The sequence below is a fragment of the Canis lupus genome, chromosome X (genome assembly GCF_003254725.2).
Source record: "Canis lupus dingo isolate Sandy chromosome X, ASM325472v2, whole genome shotgun sequence".
NCBI lineage: Eukaryota > Metazoa > Chordata > Mammalia > Carnivora > Canidae > Canis > Canis lupus.
This window is the reverse complement of record NC_064281.1, coordinates 62,446,159-62,473,647: the sequence shown is the minus strand read 5'-3', so window position 1 is coordinate 62,473,647 and position 27,489 is coordinate 62,446,159.

Below are 27,489 nucleotides of genomic sequence, written 5' to 3'. Positions count from 1 at the left end.
AATAAACACACATAAAAATAAATGGTGTTAAGAAAACTAGGCAACTAAATGCAAAACAATGAAACTGGGGGCACCTGGATGGCTCAGTGTGTTAGGCATCTGCCTTCAGCTCAGGTCATGATCCTGGAATCCCAGGATTGAGCCCCTGCTTTGGGCTCCCTGCTCAGTGGGGAGTCTGCTTCTCTCTCTCTCTCTCTCTCTCTCTCTCTCTCTCTCTGTGCCCCCCACCCCAGCTCACGTACTCTCTGTCTTGCTCACTATCTCCCTCGAATAAATGAATAAAATATTTTTAAAAATAATGACTGGATCACTCTTACACCACATAGAAAAAATAACTAAAAATGGATTAATGACTTGAATGTAAGACCTAAAGCTGTGAAAGTCCTAGAAGAAAACATAGGAAAAAAGCTCACTCAATATCAGTCTTTGTGATGTCTTTTTAGGATCAGACTCCAAAGGCCAAGGGAATAAAAACAAAAACAAATGGGGTCACATCAAACTAAATAGCTTCTGCACAGAAAAGGAAACCATCAACAAAATGAAAACACAACCATCTGAATGGAAGAGGGTACTGCAAGACATATATCCAAAAAGGGATTAATATCCAAAATACATAAATAACACATACAATTCAATTAGAGAAAATGTGATTAAAATGGGCAGAAGAAATGAATAGACATTTTTCCAAATAAAACACATATTCAAGAGGCACAGGGAAAGATACTCAGCATCACTAATAACCAGGTTAATGTGAATCAAAACTATAATGAGATATCATCTCACACCTGTCAGAATGGTTTTATCAGGCAGACAAGAAACAATAAGAATTGATAAGTATGTGGAGAAAAGGGAACCCTAGTGTGCTGTTGGTGGGAATGTAAATTACTGCAATCCTTACGTGAAACAGTATAGAAGTTCCTCAAAACTTAAAAATAGAACTACCATATTATCCAGCAATTCAACTTCTGAGTATCTATCCCAAGAAAATATTTACACTAAGATATATGCACCCCTATGTTTATTGCAGCATTATTTACAATAGCCAAGATATGGAAACAACCTAAGTGTCTATCAGTAAATCAATGGATAAAGAAGATGAGGTATACGTATATAATAAAATTCTACTTATCAATAAAAAACTGAAATCTACCATTTGCTACATTCCATGGATGTACCTTGAGGATATTATTCTAAGTGAACAGTAAGTCAGATGAAGTTAAATGCAATATAATAAAGCAACCAAACAAACAAAACTCAGATCAAAGACAGAGAGAGCAGAGTGAAGGTTGCCAGAGAAGGGAGTTCTTTGAAGGGAATCAAGAAGTACTAAACTCCAGCTAAAAAATAAATAAGTCATGAGGATGTAATGCATAACACAGAGAATGCAATCAATAATATTTTATTAAGTTTTATGATGACAGATGGAAATTAGGCATATTGTAATGATCAGTTCACAATGTATACAAATGTTGTCAGTATGTGATATACATGAAACTAATAGAATACTGTATGTTAGTTATATTTCAATAAAATTAAATGAAAATGGAATGCAAAATACAGATGGCCTCATTTTTTTAAATCAAGATAGTTTCATTTTATTTCAGAGTTTTCTAGTCTTAAATTCTAAGCACACAGCAGTGATGATCATCTTGGATCATACTTTTACAAGAGTGATTAGTGCAAACTGCTAAATATATTCACTATAGAGTAGATGCCTAAAGACTAAGAATCTTGCTGGAACTGATATGCATTATGTCCAATTACAGGAAACAAATACTTACCTAAATAATAATATGCACAAGCTATGTTGAGTAGCAAAAATAAGTTCAAGGGGCTGCCTGTGTGGCTCAGTTGGTTGAACATCTGCCTTTGGCTCACGTCATTGTCTCAGAGTCCTGGGATTCAGCCCCACATCAGGATCCCTGCTCAGTGGGGAGTCTGCTTCTCCATCTCCCACTCACCCCATGTGTGCTCGCTCTCTCTCTCGCTCAGCTCTCTCTCTCAAATAAACAAATCATAAAAAAACTAATAAAATAAAATAAAACCTAGAAAGAATTTCCAATTAGATGTTCAGTTGTGATTCTAAGAATCTCTTATGAATTGGAGACAATTTATATATGTATTTTCCTTATGTACAAAATGTAGTAACTTAAGTACTTTTTTATTGACACAATATAAAAAGAAATTTATCCTCCCATTTCTTTGAATTTTTTGGATATGAAGAGGTAGTAGAGAAAACAGCTTTCTCTAATAAAATACAATAAATATTTGTATGGCATATATTTTCCCACCCTTTTACTTCAACAAAATCTTCTCTTTTTTTTTTCAACAAACTCATCAAAAAAAAACAAAAACAAAAACAAACTCCTCTTGGTGAATTTGAAGTGAGTCTGTTGCTAATGGCATATAATTGGCTCATTTCTTTAACTCATTCTTTTGAAATGTATTTTTCATTTATATTTAACATTGTGGATATGTTAGAGTTTAAGCATGCCATTTGATTTTTTGTTTTCTGTTTGTTACCTCTGAGTGTCATTTCTCTGTCTCTCTTTTTATGCCTTCTTACTTATTAGTGGAACATTTTTCAGGATTATAACTTGAATTATTTATAGTATTTTGAGTATATCTTTGTGCAGTTTTCATAGAGTTTCCTCTGGGTATTGCAATATACATATATGACTTAGCATATTTTACCATTTGAACCGTGAAAACAATACTTTCAAAAAGGCACTTTTATTTTCCCCACTTTTTTCCAAGTTGCTTAATTTTTTCAAGTATTTATTTAGTTAACATACAGTATAACACCAGTTTCAGCTGTAAATACAGAGATTCATCACTTACAACAACCAGTGCTCATCACAAGTGCCCTCTTTAATAACAATCACACATCCAGCCCTTTGCCCACCCACCCCCCTCAGTTTGTTCCATATCATTAAGAGTATCTTATGTATAGTTTCCCTCTTACTTCCCCCCTCCCCTATGTTCATCTGTTTGTCTTCTCAAATTCCACATGAGTGAAATAATATGGTATGCATCTGTCTCTTACTGACTTATTTCACATAGCATAATACAATCTAACTCCATCCCACCCATCCACATCATTGCAATAGCAATATTTCATTATTATTATTATTATTATTATTATTATTATTATTATTTTAGATTTCATTATTTTTGATGGCTGGTTAATATTCCACTGTGTATATATACCACCTCTTCTTTATCCATTCATCACTCCATGAACATTGGGCTCTCTCCATAGTTTGGCTATTACTGATAATGCTGCTATAAACATCAGCGTGTGTGTACCCCTTTGAATCTGTATTTTTGTATCTTTTTGGTAAATACATAAGTGCAATTGCTGGGTCATAGGGTAGTTCTATTTTAAACTCTTTGAGGAACCTCTACACAGTTTTCCAGAGTGGCTGCACCAGTTTTCATTCCCACCAACAGTGCAAGATGGTTCCCCTTTCTCCATATCCTCGCCAACACGTGTTGTTTCTTCTGTTGCTAATTTTAGTCATTCTGACAGGTGTGGGATGGTATCCCCTTATGGTTTTGATTTGTGTTTCCCTGATGATGAGTCATGTTGAGCATCTTTTCATGTGTCTGTTAGCCATCCGCATGTCTTCTCTTGAAAAGTATTGGTGATACCTCGGTGGCTCAGCAGTTTAGTGCCTGCATTTGGCCCAGGGTGTGATCCTGGAGTTCCGGGATAGAGTCTAACATCAGGCTCCCTGCATGGAGCCTGCTTCTCCCTCTACCTGTGTCTCTGCCTCTCTCTCTCTCTCTCTCTCATGCATAAATAAATAAAATCTTAAAAAAAGAAAAGTATCTATTCACGTCTTCTGCCCATTTTTTAGCTGGATTATTTGTTTTTAGGTGTTGAGTTTTTTTTTTTTGGGTTGTATGGAAATTTTATTTTATTTTATTTTTTTAATTTATTTTTTATTGGTGTTCAATTTACTAAAATACAGAATAACACCCAGTGCCCGTCACCCATTCACTCCCACCCCCCACCTTCCTCCCCTTCTACCACCCCTAGTTCGTTTCCCAGAGTTAGCAGTCTTTACGTTCTGTCTCCCTTTCTGATATTTCCCACACATTTCTTCTCCCTTCCCTTATATTCCTTTTCACTATTATTTATATTCCCCACATGAATGAGAACATATAATGTTTGTCCTTCTCCGACTGACTTACTTCACTCAGCATAATACCCTCCAGTTCCATCCACGTTGAAGCAAATGGTGGGTATTTGTCATTTCTAATGGCTGAGTAATATTCCATTGTATACATAAACCACATCTTCTTTATCCATTCATCTTTCGTTGGACACCGAGGCTCCTTCCACAGTTTGGCTATCGTGGCCATTGCTGCTATAAACATCGGGGTGCAGGTGTCCCGGCGTTTCATTGCATTTGTATCTTTGGGGTAAATCCCCAACAGTGCAATTGCTGGGTCGTAGGGCAGGTCTATTTTTAACTGTTTGAGGAACCTCCACACAGTTTTCCAGAGTGGCTGCACCAGTTCACATTCCCACCAACAGTGTAAGAGGGTTCCCTTTTCTCCGCATCCTCTCCAACATTTGTTGTTTCCTGCCTTGTTAATTTTCCCCATTCTCACTGGTGTGAGGTGGTATCTCATTGTAGTTTTGATTTGTATTTCCCTGATGGCAAGTGATGCAGAGCATTTTCTCATATGCATGTTGGCCATGTCTATGTCTTCCTCTGTGAGATTTCTGTTCATGTCTTTTGCCCATTTCATGATTTGATTGTTTGTTTCTTTGGTGTTGAGTTTAATAAGTTCTTTATAGATCTTGGAAACTAGCCCTTTGTCTGATATGTCATTTGCAAATATCTTCTCCCATTCTGTAGGTTGTCTTTGAGTTTTGTTGACTGTATCCTTTGCTGTGCAAAAGCTTCTTATCTTGATGAAGTCCCAATAGTTCATTTTTGCTTTTGTTTCTTTTGCCTTCGTGGATGTATCTTGCAAGAAGTTACTATGGCCGAGTTCAAAAAGGGTGTTGCCTGTGTTCTTCTCTAGGATTTTGATGGAATCTTGTCTCACATTTAGATCTTTCATCCATTTTGAGTTTATCTTTGTGTATGGTGAAAGAGAGTGGTCTAGTTTCATTCTTCTGCATGTGGATGTCCAATTTTCCCAGCACCATTTATTGAAGAGACTGTGTTTCTTCCAATGGAAATGGATAGTCTTTCCTCCTTTATCGAATATTAGTTGCCCATAGAGTTCAGGGTCCACTTCTGGATTCTCTATTCTGTTCCACTGATCTATGTGTCTGTTTTTGTGCCAGTACCACACTGTCTTGATGACCACAGCTTTGTAGTACAACCTGAAATCTGGCATTGTGATGCCCCCGGATATGGTTTTCTTTTTTAAAATTCCCCTGGCTATTCGGGGTCTTTTCTGATTCCACACAAATCTTAAAATAATTTGTTCTAACTCTCTGAAGAAAGTCCATGGCATTTTGATACGGATTGCATTAAACGTGTATATTGCCCTGGGTAACATTGACATTTTCACAATATTAATTCTGCCAATCCATGAGCATGGAATATTTTTCCATCTCTTTGTGTCTTCCTCAATTTCTTTCAGAAGTGTTCTATAGTTTTGAGGGTATAGATCCTTTACATCTTTGGTTAGGTTTATTCCTAGGTATCTTATGCTTTTGGGTGCAATTGTAAATGGGATTGACTCCTTAATTTCTCTTTCTTCAGTCTCATTGTTAGTGTATAGAAATGCCACTGACTTCTGGGCATTGATTTTGTATCCTGCCACGCTACCGAATTGCTGTATGAGTTCTAGCAATCTTGGGGTGGAGACTTTTGGGTTTTCTATGTAGAGTATCATGTCATCGGCGAAGAGGGAGAGTTTGACTTCTTCTTTGCCAATTTGAATGCCTTTAATGTCTTTTTGTTGTCTGATTGCCGAGGCTAGGACTTCCAGTGCTATGTTGAACAGCAGTGGTGAGAGTGGACATCCCTGTCTTGTTCCTGATCTTAGGGGAAAGGCTCCTAGTGCTTCCCCATTGAGAATGATATTTGCTGTGGGCTTTTCATAGATGGCTTTTAAGATGTCGAGGAATGTTCCCTCTATCCCTACACTCTGAAGAGTTTTGATCAGGAATGGATGCTGTATTTTGTCAAATGCTTTCTCTGCATCCAATGAGAGGATCATATGGTTCTTCGTTTTTCTCTTGCTGATATGATGAATCACATTGATTGTTTTACGGGTGTTGAACCAGCCTTGTGTCCCAGGGATAAATCCTACTTGGTCATGGTGAATAATTTTCTTAATGTACTGTTGGATCCTATTGGCCAGTATCTTGTTGAGAATTTTTGCATCCATGTTCATCAGGGATATTGGTCTGTAATTCTCCTTTTTGGTGGGGTCTTTGTCTGGCTTTGGAATTAAGGTGATGCTGGCTTCATAGAACGAATTTGGAAGTACTCCATCTCTTTCTATCTTTCCAAACAGCTTTAGGAGAATAGGTATGATTTCTTCTTTAAATGTTTGATAAAATTCCCTTGGGAAGCCATCTGGCCCTGGACTCTTGTGTCTTGGGAGGTTTTTGATGACTGCTTCAATTTCCTCCCTGGTTATTGGCCTGTTCAGGTTTTCTATTTCTTCCTGTTCCAGTTTTGGTAGTTTGTGGCTTTCCAGGAATGCGTCCATTTCTTCTAGATTGCCTAATTTATTGGCGTATAGCTGTTCATAATATGTTTTTAAAACCGTTTGTATTTCCTTGGTGTTGGTAGTGATCTCTCCTTTCTCATTCATGATTTTATTAATTTGAGTCTTCTCTCTCTTCTTTTTAATAAGGCTGGCTAATGGTTTTTCTATCTTATTAATTCTTTCAAAGAACCAACTCCTGGTTCTGTTGATCTGTTCCACAGTTCTTCTGGTCTCGATTTCGTTGAGTTCTGCTCGAATCTTTATTAACTCCCTTCTTCTCTTGGGTGTAGGATCTATTTGCTGTTTTTTCTCTAGCTCCTTTATGTGTAAGGTTAGCTTTTGTATTTGAGTTCTTTCCAGTTTTTGAATGGATGCTTGTATTGCGATGTATTTCCCCCTTAGGACTGCTTTTGCTGCATCCCAAAGATTTTGAACGGTTGTATCTTCATTCTCATTAGTTTCCATGAATCTTTTTAATTCTTCCTTAATTTCCTGGTTGACCCTTTTATCTTTTAGCAGGATGGTCCTTAACCTCCACGTGTTTGAGGTCCTTCCAAACTTCTTGTTGTGATTTAGTTCTAATTTCAAGGCATTATGGTCAGAGAATATGCAGGGGACAATCCCAATCTTTTGGTATCGGTTCAGACCCGATTTGTGTCCCAATATGTGGTCTATTCTGGAGAAAGTTCCATGTGCGCTTGAGAAGAATGTGTATTCAGTTGAGTTTGGATGTAAAGTTCTGTAGATATCTGTGAAATCCATCTGGTCCAGTGTATCATTTAAAGCTCTCGTTTCTTTGGAGATGTTGTGCTTAGAAGACCTATCGAGTATAGAAAGAGCTAGATTGAAGTCACCAAGTATAAGTGTATTATTATCTAAGTATTTCTTCACTTTGGTTAATAATTGATTTATATATTTGGCAGCTCCCACATTCGGAGCATATATATTGAGGATTGTTAAGTCCTCTTGTTGAATAGATCCTTTAAGTATGATATAGTGTCCCTCTTCATCTCTCACTACAGTCTTTGGGGTAAATTTTAGTTTATCTGATATAAGGATGGCTACCCCTGCTTTCTTTTGAGGACCATTCGAATGGTAAATGGTTCTCCAACCTTTTATTTTCAGGCTGTAGGTGTCCTTCTGTCTAAAATGAGTCTCTTGTAGACAGCAAATAGATGGGTCCTGCTTTTTTATCCAGTCTGAAACCCTGCGCCTTTTGATGGGGTCATTAAGCCCGTTCACATTCAGAGTTACTATTGAGAGATATGAGTTTAGTGTCATCATGATATCTATTCAGTCTTTGCTTTTGTGGACTGTTCCACTGAATTTCTTCTTAAAGGGGAATTTTAAGAGTCCCCCTTAAAATTTCTTGCAGAGCTGGTTTGGAGGTCACATATTCTTTTAGTTGCTGCCTGTCTTGGAAGCTCTTTATCTCTCCTTCCATTTTGAATGAGAGCCTTGCTGGATAAAGTATTCTTGGTTGCATGTTCTTCTCATTTAGGACCCTGAATATATCCTGCCAGCCCTTTCTGGCCTGCCAGGTCTCTGTGGAGAGGTCTGCTGTGACCCTAATACTCCTCCCCATAAAAGTCAGGGATTTCTTGTCTCTTGCTGCTTTAAGGATCTTCTCCTTATCTTTGGAATTTGCAAGCTTCACTATTAAATGTCGAGGTGTTGAACGGTTTTTATTGATTTTAGGGGGGGATCTCTCTATTTCCTGGATCTGAATGCCTGTTTCCCTTCCCAGATTAGGAAAGTTTTCAGCTAGAATTTGTTCAAATACATATTCTGGCCCTCTGTCCCTTTCGGCGCCCTCGGGAACCCCAATTAAACGTAGGTTTTTCTTCCTCAGGCTGTCGTTTATTTCCCTTAATCTATCTTCATGGTCTTTTAATTGTTTGTCTCTTTTCTCCTCAGTTTCTGTCTTTGCTATCAACTTGTCTTCTATGTCACTCACTCGTTCTTCCACCTCGTTAACCCTCGTCGTTAGGACTTCTAGTTTGGATTGCATCTCATTCAATTGATTTTTAATTTCTGCCTGATTAGCTCTAAATTCTGCAGTCATGAAGTCTCTTGAGTCCTTTATACTTTTTTCTAGAGCCACCAGTAGCTGTATAATAGTGCTTCTGAATTGGCTTTCTGACATTGAATTGTAATCCAGATTTTGTAACTCTGTGGGAGAGAGGACTGTTTCTGATTCTTTCTTTTGAGGTGAGGTTTTCCTTCTAGTCATTTTGCTCAGTGCAGAGTGGCCAAAAGCAAGTTGTATTGGGAAAAAGAGAAAAAGAGAGGAGAGAAAGAAGGAAAGAAAAGAGAAAGAGAAAAAAAAGGGAAGAGAAAAAAAAACGAAAGAAAAAAAAAGAAGAAAAAGAGAAAAAGAAAGGAGAAAAAAAAAGGGGGGTGGGGGAAGGAAACAAATCAAAAAGCAAAACAAAACAAAACAAAAAAAGAACCACAGGGGAGTATCTTCTGATTCTGTGTACTTTAAGTCCCTTGGCTTCTCCTGGAAGTTGTCAGTCTAGCTGGTGTTCTGGGGGAGGGGCCTGTTGTGCTGATTTTCAGGTGTTAGCAGTTGGGGGAGCTGCTGTGCCCCTGCCTGGTGCAGGGCTCAGTGGGGGTTGTTTACCCCCTGAGGCCGCAGGAGGAACAGCCCCAGTGGCGGGGCAGCTCTGGAAACCTGGATTCAGCTCCGCCAGGAACTCCGTCTGCAGGGCCTGGAGGCTCCGGGCGGGGCCGCTGATCTGCTCAGCTTGCTGTCCTGGGCCCTCCCGGTCTCTGCCTGTCCCGGGGGAGGCCGGATCCTGGGCTGTGTCCCGGCGCCCTGTGCTCCGGAGCCTGCGCTGGTGGATTCGCGCTCCCCGGCCGCGCAACCCCCTCCGCGGAGCCGCCGCCTGAGCCCCTCCGAGCTGCTCCTGGAACCGCGCAGGCCCCTCTGCACGGAGCCTCTTCCTCTGCCCGAGCCCGGCCGAGCTGCTCCCGGGGCCGCGGAGCCCTCTCCACGCAGCCCCCTCCGCGGAGCCGCCGCCCGAACCCCTCCGAGCTGCTCCGGGTCCCGCCGGGTCCCGCCGTGCGCGCTGCAGCCCTTAGGGAGCTCGGCGCACTCTCCTGGGCGCGGAGTTGCTGTTACTGTCCCGGAGAGCCCGAGGGTATCCCCTCCCTCCTGGGTCCTGCTCCACCTCCCTGCGAGGCCTTTCCGCCCGGGAAGGTCGGTGCAGCTCCGGCTTCTCCGGGCGGGGCTCTCCTGTCCTGGGGACCCTCGCCCCGGCCTCAGCCCGGCTCCTCGCGGGGCCCCTCTCCCTTGGAGGCCTTTGTTTCTTTATTTCTTTTTCCCCGTCTTCCTACCTTGATAGAAGCGCGAACTCTTCTCACTGTTGCATTCCAGCTGGTCTCTCTTTAAATCTCAGGCCGAATTCATAGATTTTCAGGATAATTTGAAGGTTTTCTAGGTAGTTTGGTGGAGACAGGTGATTTGGGGACCCTACTCTTCCGCCATCTTGCTCCTCTCCCCAGGTGTTGAGTTTTTAAGTCCTTTATAGATCTTGGATATGAACCCTTTATGAGCTATGTCATTTGCAAATATCTTTTTAAATTTTTTAAATATTTTTTATTTAAACTCAATTTGCCAACATATAACATCCAGTGATCATCCTATCGAGTGCCCTCCTCAGTGCCTGTCACCCAGTTTCCCCATCCCCCACCCATCTCCCTTTTCACAACCCAACCCTTTGTTTCCCAGAGTTGGGAGTCTCTCATGATTTGTCTCCCTCTCTAATTTTTCCCACTCAGTTTCCCTCTTTTCTCTTATAATCCCTTTCACTATTTCTTATATTCCACATATGAGTGAAACCATATGATTGTCCTCCAATTGACTTGTGCTGAGTGAAACATTTGCAAATATCTTGTCCAATTATATAAGCTTCTTTTTATTTTTTCTGATTCTTTCTTTCACTGTGCATAGGCTTTTTATGTTGATGAAGTCCCAATAGTTCATTTTTGCTTTTGTTTCCCTTGCCTCTGGCAACATGTCTAGTAAGAAGTTGCTATGACTGAGGTCAAAGTGGTTCCTCCCTGTGTTCTCCTTTAGGACTTGATGTTTTCCTGCCTCACGTTTAGGTTTTTCCTTCATTTTGAGTTTATTTTTGTGTATGGTGTAAGAACATGGTCCAGTTTCATTCTTCATGTTGTTGTCCAGTTATCCCAAAATCATTTATTGAAGAGATTGTATTTTTCCCATTGTATATTCTTTCCTTCTTTGTCAAAGTTTAGTTAACCATATAGTTGTGGGTCCATTTCTGGGTTTCTATTTTCAAATATCCATTGATCTATACATCAGCTTTTCTGCCAGTATTAAACTGTCTTGACTACAGCTTTGTAACAGCTTGAAATCTAGATTTGTGATGCTTCCAGGTTTGTTTTACTTTTTCAGGATTGCTTTGGTCATTTGGGATCTTTTGTGGTTCCCTACAAATGTGAGGATTGTTTCTAGCTCTGTGAAAAATGGTGGTGGTATTTTGGTTGCATTAAATGTGCATATAATTTTGGGTAGTATAGGCATTTTAACAATGTTTGTTCTACCAATCCATGGCCATAGACTGCTTTTCCATTTTTTGTGTCCTCTTCAAATTCTTTCATAAGTTTTCTGTAGTCTTCAGAGTATGGATCTTTTACCTATTTAGTTTAGTTTATTCCTAGGTATCTTCTTGTTTTTTATGCAGTTGCAAATGGAATAAATTCCTTGATTTCATTTTCTTTTCTTTTTTTAAGATTTATTTATTTATTCATGAGAGACATAGAGTGAGAGACAGAGGCAGAGACACAGGCAGAGGGAGAAGCAGGCTCCATTCAGGGAGCCCGATGTGGGACTCGATCCTGGATCCCGGGATCACAACCTGAACTGAAGACAGGTGCCCAACCGCTGAGCCACCCAAGCATCCCATTGATTTCATTTTCTTCTCCTTCATTATTGGTGTATAGATTCTAACACATTTCTTCACACTGATTTTGTATCCTACAACTCTGCTGAATTTATATATGAGTTCTAGAAATTTTTTGGTGGAGTTGTTTGGGTTTTCTACATAAGGTATCATGCCTTCTACAAATAGTGAAAGCTTGACTTCTTCCTTGATGATTTGGATGTCTTTTATTTCTTTTTGATGTCTGATGGCAGAGGCCAAGATATCCAGTACTATGTAAATAGTAATGATGAGAGTGGACATTCTTGTTTTGTTCCTGACCATAAGGGAAAGACTCTCAGTTTTTTCCCCACTGAGGATCATATTAGCTGTGTATTTTTCTTTTTTTTTTCCTTTTTTTTAGCTGTGTATTTTTCATATATGGCCTTTATGATGTTGATATATGTTCTCTCTATGCCTACTTTGTTGAGAGTTTTTTATGAAGAATGGATGCTACTATTTGTCAAATGCTTTTTCTGCATCTATTGACAGGATTATATGGTTCTTATCCTTTCTTTTATTAATGTGCATTCATTGATTTGTGAATATTGAACAACCCCTGCACCTCAGGAATAAATTTCACTTGACCATGGTGAATAATAATTCTTTTAATACATTGTTGAATTCAATTTGCTAGTATTTTATTAAGAATTTTTGTAACTATATTCATTGGGGATATTACCTTGTAATATATTTTTGCTGTGGTCTTTGTATGTTTGGGAATCAAGCTAATGTTGGTTTCATAGAATGAGATTGAACATATTCATTGCATTTCTATTTTTTGGAATAGTTTGAGTAGAAGAGGTATTAACTTTTCTTTAAAGGTCTGGTAGAATTCCCCTGGGAAACCATTTGGCTCTAGACTCTTGTTTGTTGGGAGGTTTTTGCTTACTGATTCAATTTCTTTGCTGATTATGGGGTTATTCCAATTATCTATTTCTTCCTTCTTAAGTTTTGTTAGTAAGTTTCTAGGAATTTGCCCATTTTTCCAGATTACCCAGTTTGTCGGAATATAACTTTTCATAGAATTCACTTTTCATTGTATTTCTGTGGTATTGGTTGTGATCTCCCCTCTTTCATTTGATTTTATCTATTTGGGTCCTTTCTCTTTTCTTTTGGTAAGTTTGGAAAGGGGTTTATCAATTTTATTAATTTTTTTTTTCAAAACACCAGATCTTACTTTCCTTGGTCTGTTCTACTGGTTTTTATTTGTTTGTGTCTATGTTATTTATTTCCATTCTAATCTTTATTATTTCCCTTCTTCTGCTGGTTTTTTTTTTTCTTCCTTTCCTAGCTCCAACTTCATATATTTGGGACTTTTCTTTCTTCTTGAGGTAGGCCTGTCTTGCAATATATGTCCCTCTTAGGACTGCTTTTCTGGCATCCCAAAGGTTTTGGATTGTCATGTTTTCATTTTTCATTTGCTTCTATGTATTTTTTAAATATTCTTTAACTTTCTGGTTGACCTATTCAATATTTAGTAGGATGTTCTTTTACTTCCACGCATTTGAGTTTTTTGTTGAAGTTGAAGTCAACTTTCATAGTGTTGTGGTCTGAAAATATGCATGGTATGATCTCGATCATTTTGTACTTTTTGGGGGCTGATTTGTAATCCTGAATGTGATCTATTCTGGAGAATGTTCCATGTGAACTAAAAAGAATGTGTATTCTCTTGCTTTAGGATGAAATGTTCTGAAAATATCTGTTAATCTCATTCTGTCCAGTGTGTCATTCAAAGCCACTGTTTTCTTGTTGATTTTTTTATTTATATGATCTGTTCATTGCTGATAGTGGGGTGTTAATATCCTCTTCTATTATTACATTATTATTAATGAGTTTTTTCATATTTATTATTAACTGATTTATATATTTATATGGTTCCATGTTGGGTGCATGAATATTTAAAATTGTTAGATCTTCTTGATGGATAGACCCCTTAGTTACGATATAATGCCCTTCTACATAGCTTGTTACAGTCTTTTTTTTTAAATCTAGTTTGTCTGCTATAAGAATGGCTACTATGTCTTTCTTTTAACATCCATTTGCATGACATATGGTTCTCCATCCCCTTACTTTCAATCTGCAGTTGCCTTTATGCCAAAAATTAGTCTCGTATAGGCAACATATAGATGGATCTTGTTTTTAATCCATTCTGATACCCCATGTCTTTTAATTGAAGCATTTAGTCCATTTACATCCAGAGTGATTATTTATGAATTTAGTGTCTTTAAAGTTACCTCTAAGGTTGATATTTCTGGTAATGTTCTCTGGTCCTTTCTAGTCTTTGTTGCTTTTGGTCTTTCTTCCTCCAAATCAAAGATTTCCCTTTAACTTTTCCTTCAGGGTTCTTTAGTGGTCATGAACTCCTTTAGTTTTTGCTTGTCTGGGAAACTCTCTCTTTCTATTCTGAATGACATCTTTGTGGGTTAAAGTATTCATTATTACATATTTTCCCCATTCAGCATGTTGAATATTTCCTGTCATTGTCTTCTGGTCTACTACATTTCTGTAGAAAGATCTGCTGTGAACCTTATCTGTCTTCCCTTGTAGGTAAGGACTTTTTTCCCTTGCTGCTTTTATGATTCTTTCCTTGTCTGTGTATTTTGTGAATTTGAGTATGATATGTCTTCAAGATGGTCAGTTTTTGTTGAATTTAATGGGAGTTCCTTGTGCTTCTTGGATTTTGATGTTTGTGTCCTTCCAGAGATTAGAGGATTTTTCAGCTATTATTTATTGTAATAAAACTTCTGCTTCTTTTTCTCTCCCTTCATCTTCTGGGACTTCTATGATCTGACTGTTATTACATTTTAATATGTCACTGTGTTCCTTAGGTCTACCTTTGTAGTCCATTATTTTTCTTTCTCTCTTCCTTTCACCTTCATTATTTTCCATAATTTTATCTTCTGTGTCACTTATTTGATCCTCTGATTCATCCATCTTTTTATTATGGCTTCTATTTGGAATTGCATCTTGGTTAAAACATTTTCAATTTTGGCCTGACTAGATTTTAGTTCTTTTATTTCTGCAATAAGGGATTCCCTAGTGTCTTCTCTGCTTTTTTCAAACCCAGCTAGTATCTTTGGAATTGCTGTTTCAAATTTTCTTTCAAACATCTTACTTATAGCCACATGGATTAGATCTCTGGCCATAATTTCTTCCTTTTCTTTATTTTGAGGTGAATTCCTCCATATTGTTATTTTGAAGAGAAATAAAAGCAAAATAAAACAAAATAAATTTTAAAAATTTGAATAAAAGTTAAAAATAAAATACATAAAGGAAACCAGACCCTAGAAGTGTTTTGGTCTGCTTGTTATGAGGGACTTGATAGAAATAAGGTATAAAGACAGAAAAGAAAAGAAAGTAAAGACAAAAGTAAAGATTGGAAATTACATATATATATATATATATATATATATATATCTTTCTATTTCCAATATAGAAAAACAAACAAAACTAAAGACAAAAACAAACAACAACAAAAAATAAGAAATAAACAAAAACCCAAAAGGACAGTAGATCCTCCTTCCCCTAGAGCTGAAGTTTTGCAGCACTCTATGACTTGGTGTGGGTGAGAGGTTTGTGTTAGTCTTTTGGGGCAAGGGGCTGCTACTCTGATTCTCAGATGGAATTGCCCTAGTATAGATAAGCCTGCAGGGCTTAGGGGTGAAGGGTAGGGCTTGGAGTAGAGGCTCTGTTCTATACTTGGCGGCTCGGTTTAGCTTACTGGTATGGTTTAAACTGGTGGGTAGGGATCCCTGGGTGGCGCAGTGGTTTGGCGCCTGCCTTTGGCCCAGGGCGCGATCCTGGAAACCCGGGATCGAATCCCACGTCGGGCTCCCGGGGCATGGAGCCTGCTTCTCCCTCTGCCTATGTTTCTGCCTCTCTCTCTCTCTGTGTGTGTGTGACTATCATAAATCAAAAAATAATAAAAAGTCTTACAGATCAATAATAATACAATAAATAACCCAGTTTAAGAATGGACAAAGGATCTGATATGACTCCGCAATTCAACTCCTAGAAATATATCAAAGAGAAATAAAAGCATGCATCCATGCAAAAACTTGTACACAGTTTTTCATAGCAGCATTATTAATTATAGCCAATAAATAGAAATAACTCAAATGTCTGCCAACTGATAAATGGATAAGTACAATATGGTATATTCATACAGTGAAATACTGCACAGCAATAAAAAGGAATGAAGTAAAGGTAAAGGAGCCTAAATGGAAATATTGCTTCCACACTTCAAAGTGGACTTGATTGAAGTTGCAAGTTTTAGACAAGGGTGTAAAAGATAAAACAATAATACTTTCAGAAGAAAACATAAAAGTAAATATTCTGACCTTATCATTTTATCTCTTACATTCAGGTATGTGATCCATTTGAGTTGATTTTTGCATATGATTTGGAGTCCAACTTCATTTTTTCACGTGTGTATATCCCTTCTTTCCAGTGCCATTTGTTGGGAAATTTTTCTCTTTTAGTCATTTCTTTTTATGCACAGTTTGTATTCAATGCAAATCAATTCTTCAACATGGTAAGTTACTATGAATCAAAGCATAAATACACAAACACAATGTACAATCCAAAATAGATGTATAATATTCAGGTATGAAACAAAATGGAATGTTCATTCACAGTTTAGCTTGACGTGTGTTGGATATGGTTGTTCTGGTATAGGTTCCTAAAGATGGGGAAAAATGACTGGTTATCAAGACTGCTGTGGCCACAATAGATAATTGGGACATCTAATCTTCAGTGTATGATCATGTGAACCAAAGACCTTAGAGTGCCTATTAAAAATAAAAGCTTTCTGTGTATCGAGGCATTTGTGAAAAGATTTACTTTCCAGAATCAAGCCCACTTTAAGCTTAGAACAAGGTTCTAACTATCTCAAAATATTGACTAACAGAAAACATTCCAAATGTGACAATTCTGATTGAGAGGTAAGAAAAAATATTTACAGAAAGAGTATAGAAGTTTTTCTGACTTTAATATAAGTAAGCTTCCAGTCTTTGCTTTCTAAACACTCGATTTACAATTTTGGCTCCTGTCCACATTTTGCCTTTTTAATTACAAGATTTGTAAATTTTACCTTCAAAATAGATCACTTTTTAAATTGTAAAAAATATTCAACAGAGGTACCTGAGTGGCTCAGTATGTTAAGCATCTGCCTTCAGCTCAGGTCATGATCTCAGAGTTCTGGGGTCAAGCCGTGCATTGGACTCCCTACTTAGGAATGAGTCTGCTTTTACCTCTTCCTCTGCCCCCTCCCCCCAACTCATACTCTCTCTCTTCCTCTCACATAAATGAATGAATGAATAAATAAGTAAAATTTTTTAAAAAGTATTTAACATAGGCAGAAATTAAAATTATTTTGAAATTAGTTGAGTTCTATATACTTCTACTTTTTGGGATTCTTTTAGCTAAATGAACCTGGCATCTTGTTAAATAGGAACAGATGATATGTATATAAGTGAAATTTATTCATTATTCTTCAATGTGGGATAGATTCCAATCCATCATTGTCCTGGCACATGTCAATTACTATATAAAAAATCAAATGGAATGTCCTATCCAAAGCTTCAGAAGAAAAAGTTCAGTTTACAAGAAATAGTGATAACATGTAAAACTTTACAGTCCATAGGCCTCAAATTAGTACTGCTGAAGCAATGCATTAAGGATTTACAGTAAAATCTGGAAGTTTCTTCTAATATACATATAGATGGAATCATGGAAGATTTTTTATTACCTAACTGCTTCATGGCCTTAAAAATTTAATGAACCAAAGGAAAACTGAACCTGTTCACATCCCATCCTTTATATCTAGATAATGTAAAACTTATTTCCAATTTCAAGGTAGAGTTTTACATGGCAATATTCTTAAGGACCATTTAAAGAAATTGTCTCTTAACTAAACTTGGATGTCACTTCCATCTTGTACAGGAAATTCCAGTAGATGTAATAGACATTCACTGTCTAGTCAAACCCTTCACACGTTCTTCAAACCAATCAAATATGGGTTCCTCAACATTTTCTGTGTCAATAAAATATAGAATTAGCAGATTCAGTGAAGACCTGTATTTTTTCCTTGTCATACTGGATGGCTAGGCTCTTGGATTGGGTTTAGAAGATGGAAAGTATAGATATGTCTTGGCCTGAGTCTCTAAACAGTAGAGATGCAAAAGGAAAATGAGATCACGAAGATACTGGCTGTTGAATGCAGAGCACCACCAGTTGCTGTGGTGGTGGTAGATTAGTATTAACTAGATTTGGGGCAATCGAGATATTCTGGGAGTAGTTGCTTGAATTTGTTACAACAGTTCTTGCTTTGAATAAGTCTGCATGGGTAGGAGCAGTACCAGAAGTAGCAGCCCCAGTCTGAGCCTGGCCACCATTCATCTGCCCAAGTTTGCTCCCTTTGTGTTTGTGTTCAGCAGGTCTTACTGGATGCAGGGTGTTTGGAGAACTGCTGGCTGGTTGGCAGGAACAGGCAAAGTGGGCAAAAAAAACTTTTTTTTTCTATTAAATCTTTGCACTCTTGTCAGAAATCAGTTAATCACATATGGTAATGGTTAGTTTCTAGACTCTCAATTTGATTCCATTGATCTATATGTTTACCTTTATACCACTGTCTTAATGCTGCTTTGTCATAAGTTTTGAAATTGGGAACTCTGAGTCCTCCAACTTTATTCTTCTTTTCTAAGATAACTTTGGCTATTCTAAGTCCTTTCAGTTTTTACATGAACTTAAGGATTGTGTTAAATATGCAGAGCAATTGCAGGGTGGGGAGTTATGGGGTAAATGGGACGTGACTGCTAATGTGTATGGTGTTACTTTGGGGGTGATTTAAATATCCTAAAATTGTGGTGATTGTTTCACAACTCTGTGAATTTCCAAAATATATTGAATTGTACACTTTGAGTGGATGAATTTTATGGTATATGAATTATATTTCAATAAACTGTTTAATGAAAGAAAAATAAGTCTAGTTATAAAATTTGGAATTTGGTCATACATAACAAATGTGAAATAGTACGGAAGTCAAATATTAAATCCAAAACTCACTGCAACATTCTAGTTCAATATGAAATCCAATAATAGTGTTCCAACTCAATGTGAAGGTCCTAAACTGGCTGTAATCAGTGCTTGTAACCAAAAAGCATAATAGCACAATTGAGAAATGGCATTAGAGCACATGACATGATTTCTAAGAGGTTAAGTTTAATATTCAGACAGCTGTTATGTCTATATTGGACAAATTTTATGCTTAAATGCTGTGCCTTGCTTTTAGTGTCACATTTGTTGGACAGATATAAATATATTCATAGAGTCATTATCAATAGATTCATTCATCTTTGGTACTCATTGAAAACAAACAGGTACTTTCATGCTTATTATAATAAAACAATTCTAGTGGAAATCCAATTTACTAAAATCAACTCCTTTTATAATTAAAATTTTAATTGAAATATTAAAATGAATTGACAACAAAACCAATAAGCAGAGTTACTAAGTTAAAAAGATAATGCTTTGAAAATCTGTATCATTGAGGGACGTTTGGGTGGCTCAGTGTTTAAGCATCTGCCTTCGGCTCAGGGCATGATCCCGGAGTCCCTGAATCAAGTCCTACATTGGGCTCTTTGCATGGAGCCTGCTTCTGTGCCTGTGTCTCTACCTCTCACTCTCTCTGTCATGAATAAATAAATAAAATCTTTAAAAAATAAATTAAAATTTATATAAGTGAAATTATGTGGTGTATATATAAGGATATACATGCCACATGTTTGCCAGTCTCATCTAGTCCAAATTTTATGCAAGAAGGCTGAATTATTCCACAGATTAGCCCATTGATCCACACCTGTCCCTACTTGCCTAAAATGGTAGGTGGTCAATATCATAGTTTCTAGTTTGGCTGGACACTTACATAGTCCTTCTCAATTCCAGCACGTTCCTTTGCTTGGGTTTACCTGGCTGTACTCAAGTGGGGCAGAGTACCACTTCTCTCTAGTCAAGCAAGAAAAAGAATGATATCCATTTAGTACTACTTGAGAAATAACATGGCTCAAATTGGCATTAGATTTTCCAGTTATATTAAAAACCCAGACAGCTGCCCTGAGCCCTGGGAGCAATGTCAGTGCCTTTAACAGAGGAATCATTTTCAGAGTGTGAACATACTACTATAGGTATTCCACAAGATAAACCAAGAGGTTACATTGCCAAGTCTTCTAATAGTTATGTATTTCTTTTATGTATACTATGAAAAATAATTAGCACAAGCCTGTATTTTAATAAGTATTATATTTTTAGGATGAGTAATAAAATAGAATTATTAGTAATTCTTTTATTTGGAATGCTCATCTCTCCTCTCTTCTTTTTACCTCCTTAGTAAAGGCTTTCCTGACCTCCCCACTTTTAGAAAGTGTTAGTTGCATCTTATTCTAATTCCTGTACTATTTTGTATCTATCACATCTCAGATTACATTATAATTTTTGTAGGGACACCTATCTCTCTAGTAGATTGTGATTTCCTCAGAAAACAAAGCCAAATATTTGTATCCTCAGTGCCTAATGCAGTGTCTGGGCCCTGACAAGTGTTCAATGAATATTTGTGAAATAAATGAGTGGGAATTATAGCTGTGGTCAGAATAATTACATTCTACTAGCACTGATTTGGTAGCTTTTTCACAGTTGGATGTAAGATGATACTGTGTCCTAAGAAGAATTGAAAATTTAATCCTGCAAAACAGGAAAGCAAAAATAAGTCATTCTCCAATTATATTAGCAAAAATTTTTACGTTGAATTTTTTTGGCAAGGGATTTCCAAACTAAGATTCAAAAGCAGAAACACTTGATAAAGTAAAAATTAAAAGAACTGAAATATAATGAAAGGAGCATTAGCTCTGAAATCAAACTCATATGAGTTTGAATTCTGGCTAAACAGTTACTAGGTATACCATTTGTAAAACGATCACCAAAAATAACTCACATAAAGCCTAAATAATTCCTGACACATAGTAAGCTTCCAATAAATAGTAGCTGTTATTACTAATTTAATATAGAGAAAAACAGGGACTGTTACTAATAATCACCAAATAGTGATTCTATGAAGGTCTGACCCAAGAGAAAAATATAAAGTCCAGTTCCCCTTATTTTCTCTCTCTGATTCTCACTCCACTCTCTCTCATGATAGCCTTGGGGTTATTACCTGTCCAGCTTATGCCAAGAGCCAATCTAAAGCACAGCTGTTCTCTCTCCCTGAAGTTTTTGGTATTGATCTTCCCTATACAATAAAATAAATCATTTTATTATTCACAGTTTTCTGGTGGCAAGGAGATAATTGTTAATAATTAAAAAGCTTTTTCATTCTATTTCTACTGGGTTAGACTAAATCACAATACCGTCAAGCCAAGAAAGTAATTAAGTAGAGGAGGTGACAATGAATCAGTGTAACTTGTTGGAGAATTACAGGTCAAAAGTTAAAATAGGAGACTTGATTTCTTTTTTCAACTTTGCTAATAACTTACATAGAAATGTTAGTTGAGTTGTTTTATTGCTCTAGGACTCAACTTCCTAACTTGTAGATGATAAGTTCTATGCTGAGACAGCTGGCTCATATTTTGGAAAGAAAATAAAGCTGTATCCCTACTCATTCTTTACAAATATAAAGTCCAGAGGACTGCAAAAATACTTAACTATAAAAAGTGAAACTATATAATTTCTAGAGAGGTGTGTTAGTGGTTGTGTTTATAATTTTGGAATGGGTAAGTTCTTCTAAAAGAAAACACAGCCAAGAAGTCATAAATAAAAAGTGATACAACTACATAAAAATTTAAATCCTCTTTTGGAAAAACAAGCTTCTATTAAAGACTTTTTAAAAGATGAAAGAAAAATCGTACAGAAAAATAAAAGTTATGGACAAATAAATCACAGAAAAAATACAAACCATTATCAAACATATAAAGATTCAACTTCTTCATAATTAGACACACAAATCAAAAGGAAATATTTTAACCTATATATCTTGTAAAAACTAATGCATTTTAAAATACTAAATGCTGGCCAAGGTAAAGGAAGTAGGCATGGTGCTTTGTTGGTGAGTGTAAAGTGGTGCTGCTCTCTAGTGCTAATTCTTGCTGTTTCTGAAGCACTTTTGTTCCAATCCTTCTCAGAGATACCTCTCTTACAGTATTCCTACTATCTGATTTGGCATCCTACAGACACATTTTAGTCTGGGACTCCATGTACAAATAGATACACTAGTCTTGCTAACCCATCCCCTCCTCTGCCTTGAGAAAAATTCAAAGTCTCTGTCAGTATGGCTCTTTTCCTCTCTTCTGCTCTTTGGGATCCCTTTCTCTCTGATCAACAAGTTCCACAAATTTCAAGAACCTAGATGGTAAAACTCTCAAAGCATAGCCATAGCAACTGACTGAGAAGAAGAAATGCAAAGGTTTGGTTAAGTTCTTAAAATGGAAACAACACGAATGAATATATAAATAAACTATCTTACTACAGTTTTTATTTATTTATTTTTAAGTTTATTTATTTAACTAATCTTTACACTCTACATGGTGCTTAAACTCATAACAGTGAAATCAAGAATCACATGCTCTTCTGAGTGAACCAGCCAGGTGCACCTTGCCACAGTTATTTTAAAGATAAATTCAAAATGGCTAAATATAATAGGCTACTGTTTTTTATGGACAAAAGTTATCTTAAAATAATGTTTCTGGTTTCAAGAGTTACACAAATAATATTTTTCACAGAAAAAATCACACCTCATGAACTACAATAGCATGTATTTCATTACTTTAAAAAAATCTCCAGTGTGGACCTTTTCCAGGAGAAATTAAGTGCTGAATGGCAATTCATCTCACAATAAATTTAGAAGTGAATTAGAACATGAAAACAAAAGGAGACAGAAGCAATAATTCTATTTTCTCTTTGAGTCAGCAATGAACCCATATGTGAAATAGTCTAAGCAACTTAGAGTCCAACAAACTATTTGGTGGGCATATTTTTGAAAAGTGTCTTATGTGCATTTGGAAACACAACATTGAAACCAAGGGAAGAAGTTCCAAAGATATATTTAGCTTATTGGAAATATTTCACTGATGCCAAGTGATGTTGAGCATTTTTTCATGTGTCTGTTGGCCATTTGTATGTCTTCTTTGGAGAAATGTCTATTCATGCCTTCTCCTTATTTCTTGACTGGATTATTTGGGTTTCTTGGGGTGTTCAGTTTGATAACTTTTTTATAGATCTTGGATACTAATGAAAATATATAAGTGTAGATTTATACTATTGTCATTAAAATGTGTAAGAACTGAACATGTTCATTTGCTTGAATGGATTACTCATTCAACAGAAAATATAATTTTCCAGGTTTAGATAAATGGGAAATGAATGAAGCATGTAGCTGCTGCTTAACAAATTGATCATAGACTGACTTCATAAAAAGAGGATAGGAAAGAACAAACAAAAAGAATGATTCCTTGAAAAAGAAGTAGGGTAAGTAAGAAGTAAGGTAAGTGTTTTCCATCATGTTCTTAGAATTTAAGTACACAGAGATGTGTATAAATTATTCCTAAAAAATGACTCTTAAGATATAATTTCTTAATGAATCTTTTCCAGGGGGTCTTTTCTCTTTTCCTTTCTGAACTCTGTCTTTGCTGTATACTCGGGAATGTTTTCAGACTTAATATCTTTGCTGTACCACTGTTTGTTTATATATCCCCTTGATGGAATATGCAGTTAGCTATAACAATAGCATAGATTGCAAAAACAAAATATGAGTTTTGCTACTTCATCAGAATATTTGTATGTACAATTTGGAGATTGACAAAAACTAGGTTTAATTTTGTTATATAAATATGTTATATACACTTTATATAAGTTTAAATATGTTTAGATACACTTTATATAAGTTTAAATATGTTTAGATATATATTTCAAGTAAGTTATAATAAAATAAAAGAATTTGAAGGGTTATATGTTGCTTTTAAAATAATCTGATATGTAAGGCTCTAGGTAAGTGGATGAAAGCCAAAAACAAAAAGTGGGGGAGAAATCCCTAGCATGATACAGAATTAAGACAATCTAGCATTTAACTTTAGCCTCTGGCTAAGATGGTATCAGTTTACTAAATCAAATATTTTTATTAGTTGCCACTATTTTCTCAGTGAAGGGTGATTGTTTCTTTTTTTTTCTTTTTTTTTTTTAAGGGTGATTGTTTCTAATTAACCCTCCTCGACGAACAGTTGGACTACACCAGAAAACTGATTTATCTTTTCGTGAAAATAGGCTGTAAACTTCTATGTGCAGTATGTGGCATTTATCAATTTTTTAATTTCTTTTTTAATGAATTCTTTTTATAAAGGTAACCAACAATAGTGAGCTTTCTAAGGAGATAGAAAAAGCCTGAAGCATTGAAGTAAATTAAAATATTAAAAGCAAAAATATAATTGTTTTAAAGATGCCATTGTCTTAGTGTACCATAATATTCACACAACTTATATAAGTGTTCCAATCTACATTTTAGTAGTTTATTAGACATGGAGTAATATATATCCTTCTATAAGATAAGGCTGGTGGTAAAATATTAGAAAAAATATTTTAAAACTTTTATATTTTATGCAAAAAACACAAGTTAAGTTTAATAAATATTTGGTAAATTTAAAGGAACTAGAAGTCTTTATAATGTAAGTGAGAAACTTTGAAACTCTTTTCAAGTATATGAGGATACCTAGTAGAAGTTGAAGATTTTCAAATAACTTTTAGCCAACAGAAAATTTTTCCAGTAAAATTACAGGTGAGCTAAAAGTTATTCCAGAGTGTCAGCTAAGCGCTGTAATCAATCCAAGCAATATCTCAGATCAATCCTCAACAAAACTCAAAAATAAGTGCATTGATATATTTAGCTCACTGTAGATTTATCATTTATTTCTCCAATTGAAAATATCAGCCAACAATATATTTAAAACACAAAATTTTAATTATATGCTAGAATTCTTACATCATTATTTGCTGCAATACTAGGTAGTTTTCTGATTTTTCTCATTTTTTGTAAATATAATAGAAACAATAAAAAAAATAAAAAAAGAAACAATAATGGTAAAGGATGGGGTCAAAATTAAAGATAATTTAATAGGACAAAGGAAATATGTTATACTAATCAGTATCTTTGAGAACCCGTTGCATGTAAAGCAGTGTATATAGAAATATTTTTAATTAGGTATTATTACATCATTTTAAATTATAAAAATACAGAACATTTGAAAATCTCTTTTTTCTTAATTGCCTAGAATCCCTTTTCTCAAAAACACATGGTTTTAATATTTTCTTTTGGATTCTCTGTGTCAAACAGTTTATTTATTTATTTTAATAAATGTATTTTTTATTGGTGTTCAATTTGTCAACATATAGAATAACACCCAGTGCTCATCCCATCAAGTGCCCCCATCAGTGCCCGCCACCCAGTCGCCCCCACCCCTCGCCCACTTCCCCTTCCATCACCCCTAGTTCGTTTCCCAGAGTTAGGAGTCTTTCATGTTCTGTCCCCCTTTCTGATATTTCCCACTTATTTTTTCTCCTTTCCCTTTTATTCCCATTCACTATTTTTTATATTCCCCAAATGAATGAGACCATATAATGTTTGTCCTTCTCCGATTGACTTATTTCACTCAGCATAATACCCTCCAGTTCCATCCACGTCGAAGCAACTGGTGGGTATTTGTTGTTTCTAATGGCTGAGTAATAATCCATTGTATACATAAACCACATCTTCTTTATCCATTCATCTTTCGATGGACACCGAGGCTCCTTCCACAGTTTTTTTTTTAATTTTTTTATTTATTTATGATAGTCACACAGAGAGAGAGAGGCAGAGACACAGGCAGAGGGAGAAGCAGGCTCCATGCACCGGGAGCCCGACGTGGGATTCGATCCCAGGTATCCAGGATCGCGCCCTGGGCCAAAGGCAGGCGCCAAACCGCTGCGCCACCCAGGGATCCCTCCTTCCACAGTTTGGCTGTTGTGGACATTGCTGCTATAAACATCGGGGTGCAGGTGTCCTGGCGTTTCATTGCATCTGTATCTTTGGGGTAAATCCCCAGCAGTGCAATTGCTGGGTCATAAGGCAAATCTATATTTAACTCTTTGAGGAACCTCCACACAGTTTTCCAGAGTGGCTGCACCAGTTCACATTCCCACCAACAGTGTAAGAGGGTTCCCTTTTCTCCACATCCTCTCCAACATTTGTGGTTTCCTGCCTTGTTAATTTGCCCCATTCTCACTGGTGTGAGGTGGTATCTCATTGTGATTTTGATTTGTATTTCCCTGATGGCAAGTGATGCAGAGCATTTTCTCATGTGCTTGTTGGCCATGTCTATGTCTTCCTCTGTGAGATTTCTCTTCATGTCTTTTGCCCATTTCATGACTGGATTGTTTGTGTCTTTGCTGTTGAGTTTAATAAGTTCTTTATAGATCTTGGAAACTAGCCCTTTATCGGATACATCATTTGCAAATATCTTCTCCCATTCTGTAGGTTGTCTTTTAGTTTTGTTGACTGTATCTTTTGCTGTGCAAAAGCTTCTTATCTTGATGAAGTCCCAATAGTTCATTTTTGCTTTTGTAGGTTATGGTGAGAAAATATTTAGGCAAGGGGAAATAACTATATAAAATTTTAAATCAATATGAAATTGTAGGACTGAATGGTTAGGGAGAAACTAAAATAATCAGGTTTGCCTGTGTCATGTGAGGGTACAATTGAAATTCTATAGCATAATGAGAAAGTAGGATCTTTTAGGGCTGAAATGATTGGAGAAGGCTTTTGTCAAAGGCTTTTAGAACTGCTGGAATAGGTTCTAAATAATTTGGTAGATATTTGATAGGTGAAGATATAAGAGAATGGGGCTGTATTTAGAGGTAATAATATAGCAAATGCAGAGTCTAGGGCAAGTTTGCACCACTCATATGGTACAAGCAAACTTGATTTATAATATGTATGCAACTGTTTGCTCTATTCTACAAAATTATAAAAATCCTTAAGGGCAGAAACCATGTAATACAACTTTGCTTGCCATAGGGTCTTGAGTTTTTATAGATTATTCTACAAAACCAAAATCTGATTCACTAAATAATGCTAAATACAAATTTATTGAGTAAATGTGTTCCAGTGTTGACACATTTTTAATTCTCTTCATGCTTTTTTTTCCCTTATTGTTATGAGGCAATCCTCATTTTGAACCCAGGTTTTTATGCTTGTATTTGAACTCTTGGAAAATAAAATGATTGAAACATATCTAGGCTCACCCAATAATGCATTCAGTTTATGTTATAAAGGCAAAAACAAGCATCTAGAGAATCTAGAGATGATCCCAACAGCTGTGGGCAAAGGAATCTATTTAAATGTCTTTTTAATTTACCAACTTGAATCAGAATATAATGAGGTTGGAGAAGGGAAATTGAACCATAGTCAGTCTTACACTATCTAATCTGTTTAATTGCGCAATGTAGGTGTCTGAGAAAGAATGGGCAAAAATAAAAATGATGAGTTCTTCTGTTAGGTTGTATTTTAGTTTGAAGGGATGCTTTGGTATTATGTATTAGCTATTAATATTTATTTTTAAACTTGCAATTCCAATTTTTAATCCACATGAACACAAATGAAATTCTTCCTTTGAGTAACTGTTCGAAATATTAATTTCCTTTTTGTTTTTCATTTTTAAGTTATTTATTTATTTAATTATTTATTTGAGAGAGAGAGAGAGAGAGAGAGAGAGCACACTCAAGAGGAGGGAAGGGCAGAGGGGGAGGGACAGGAAGAAGGAAAGAATACCAA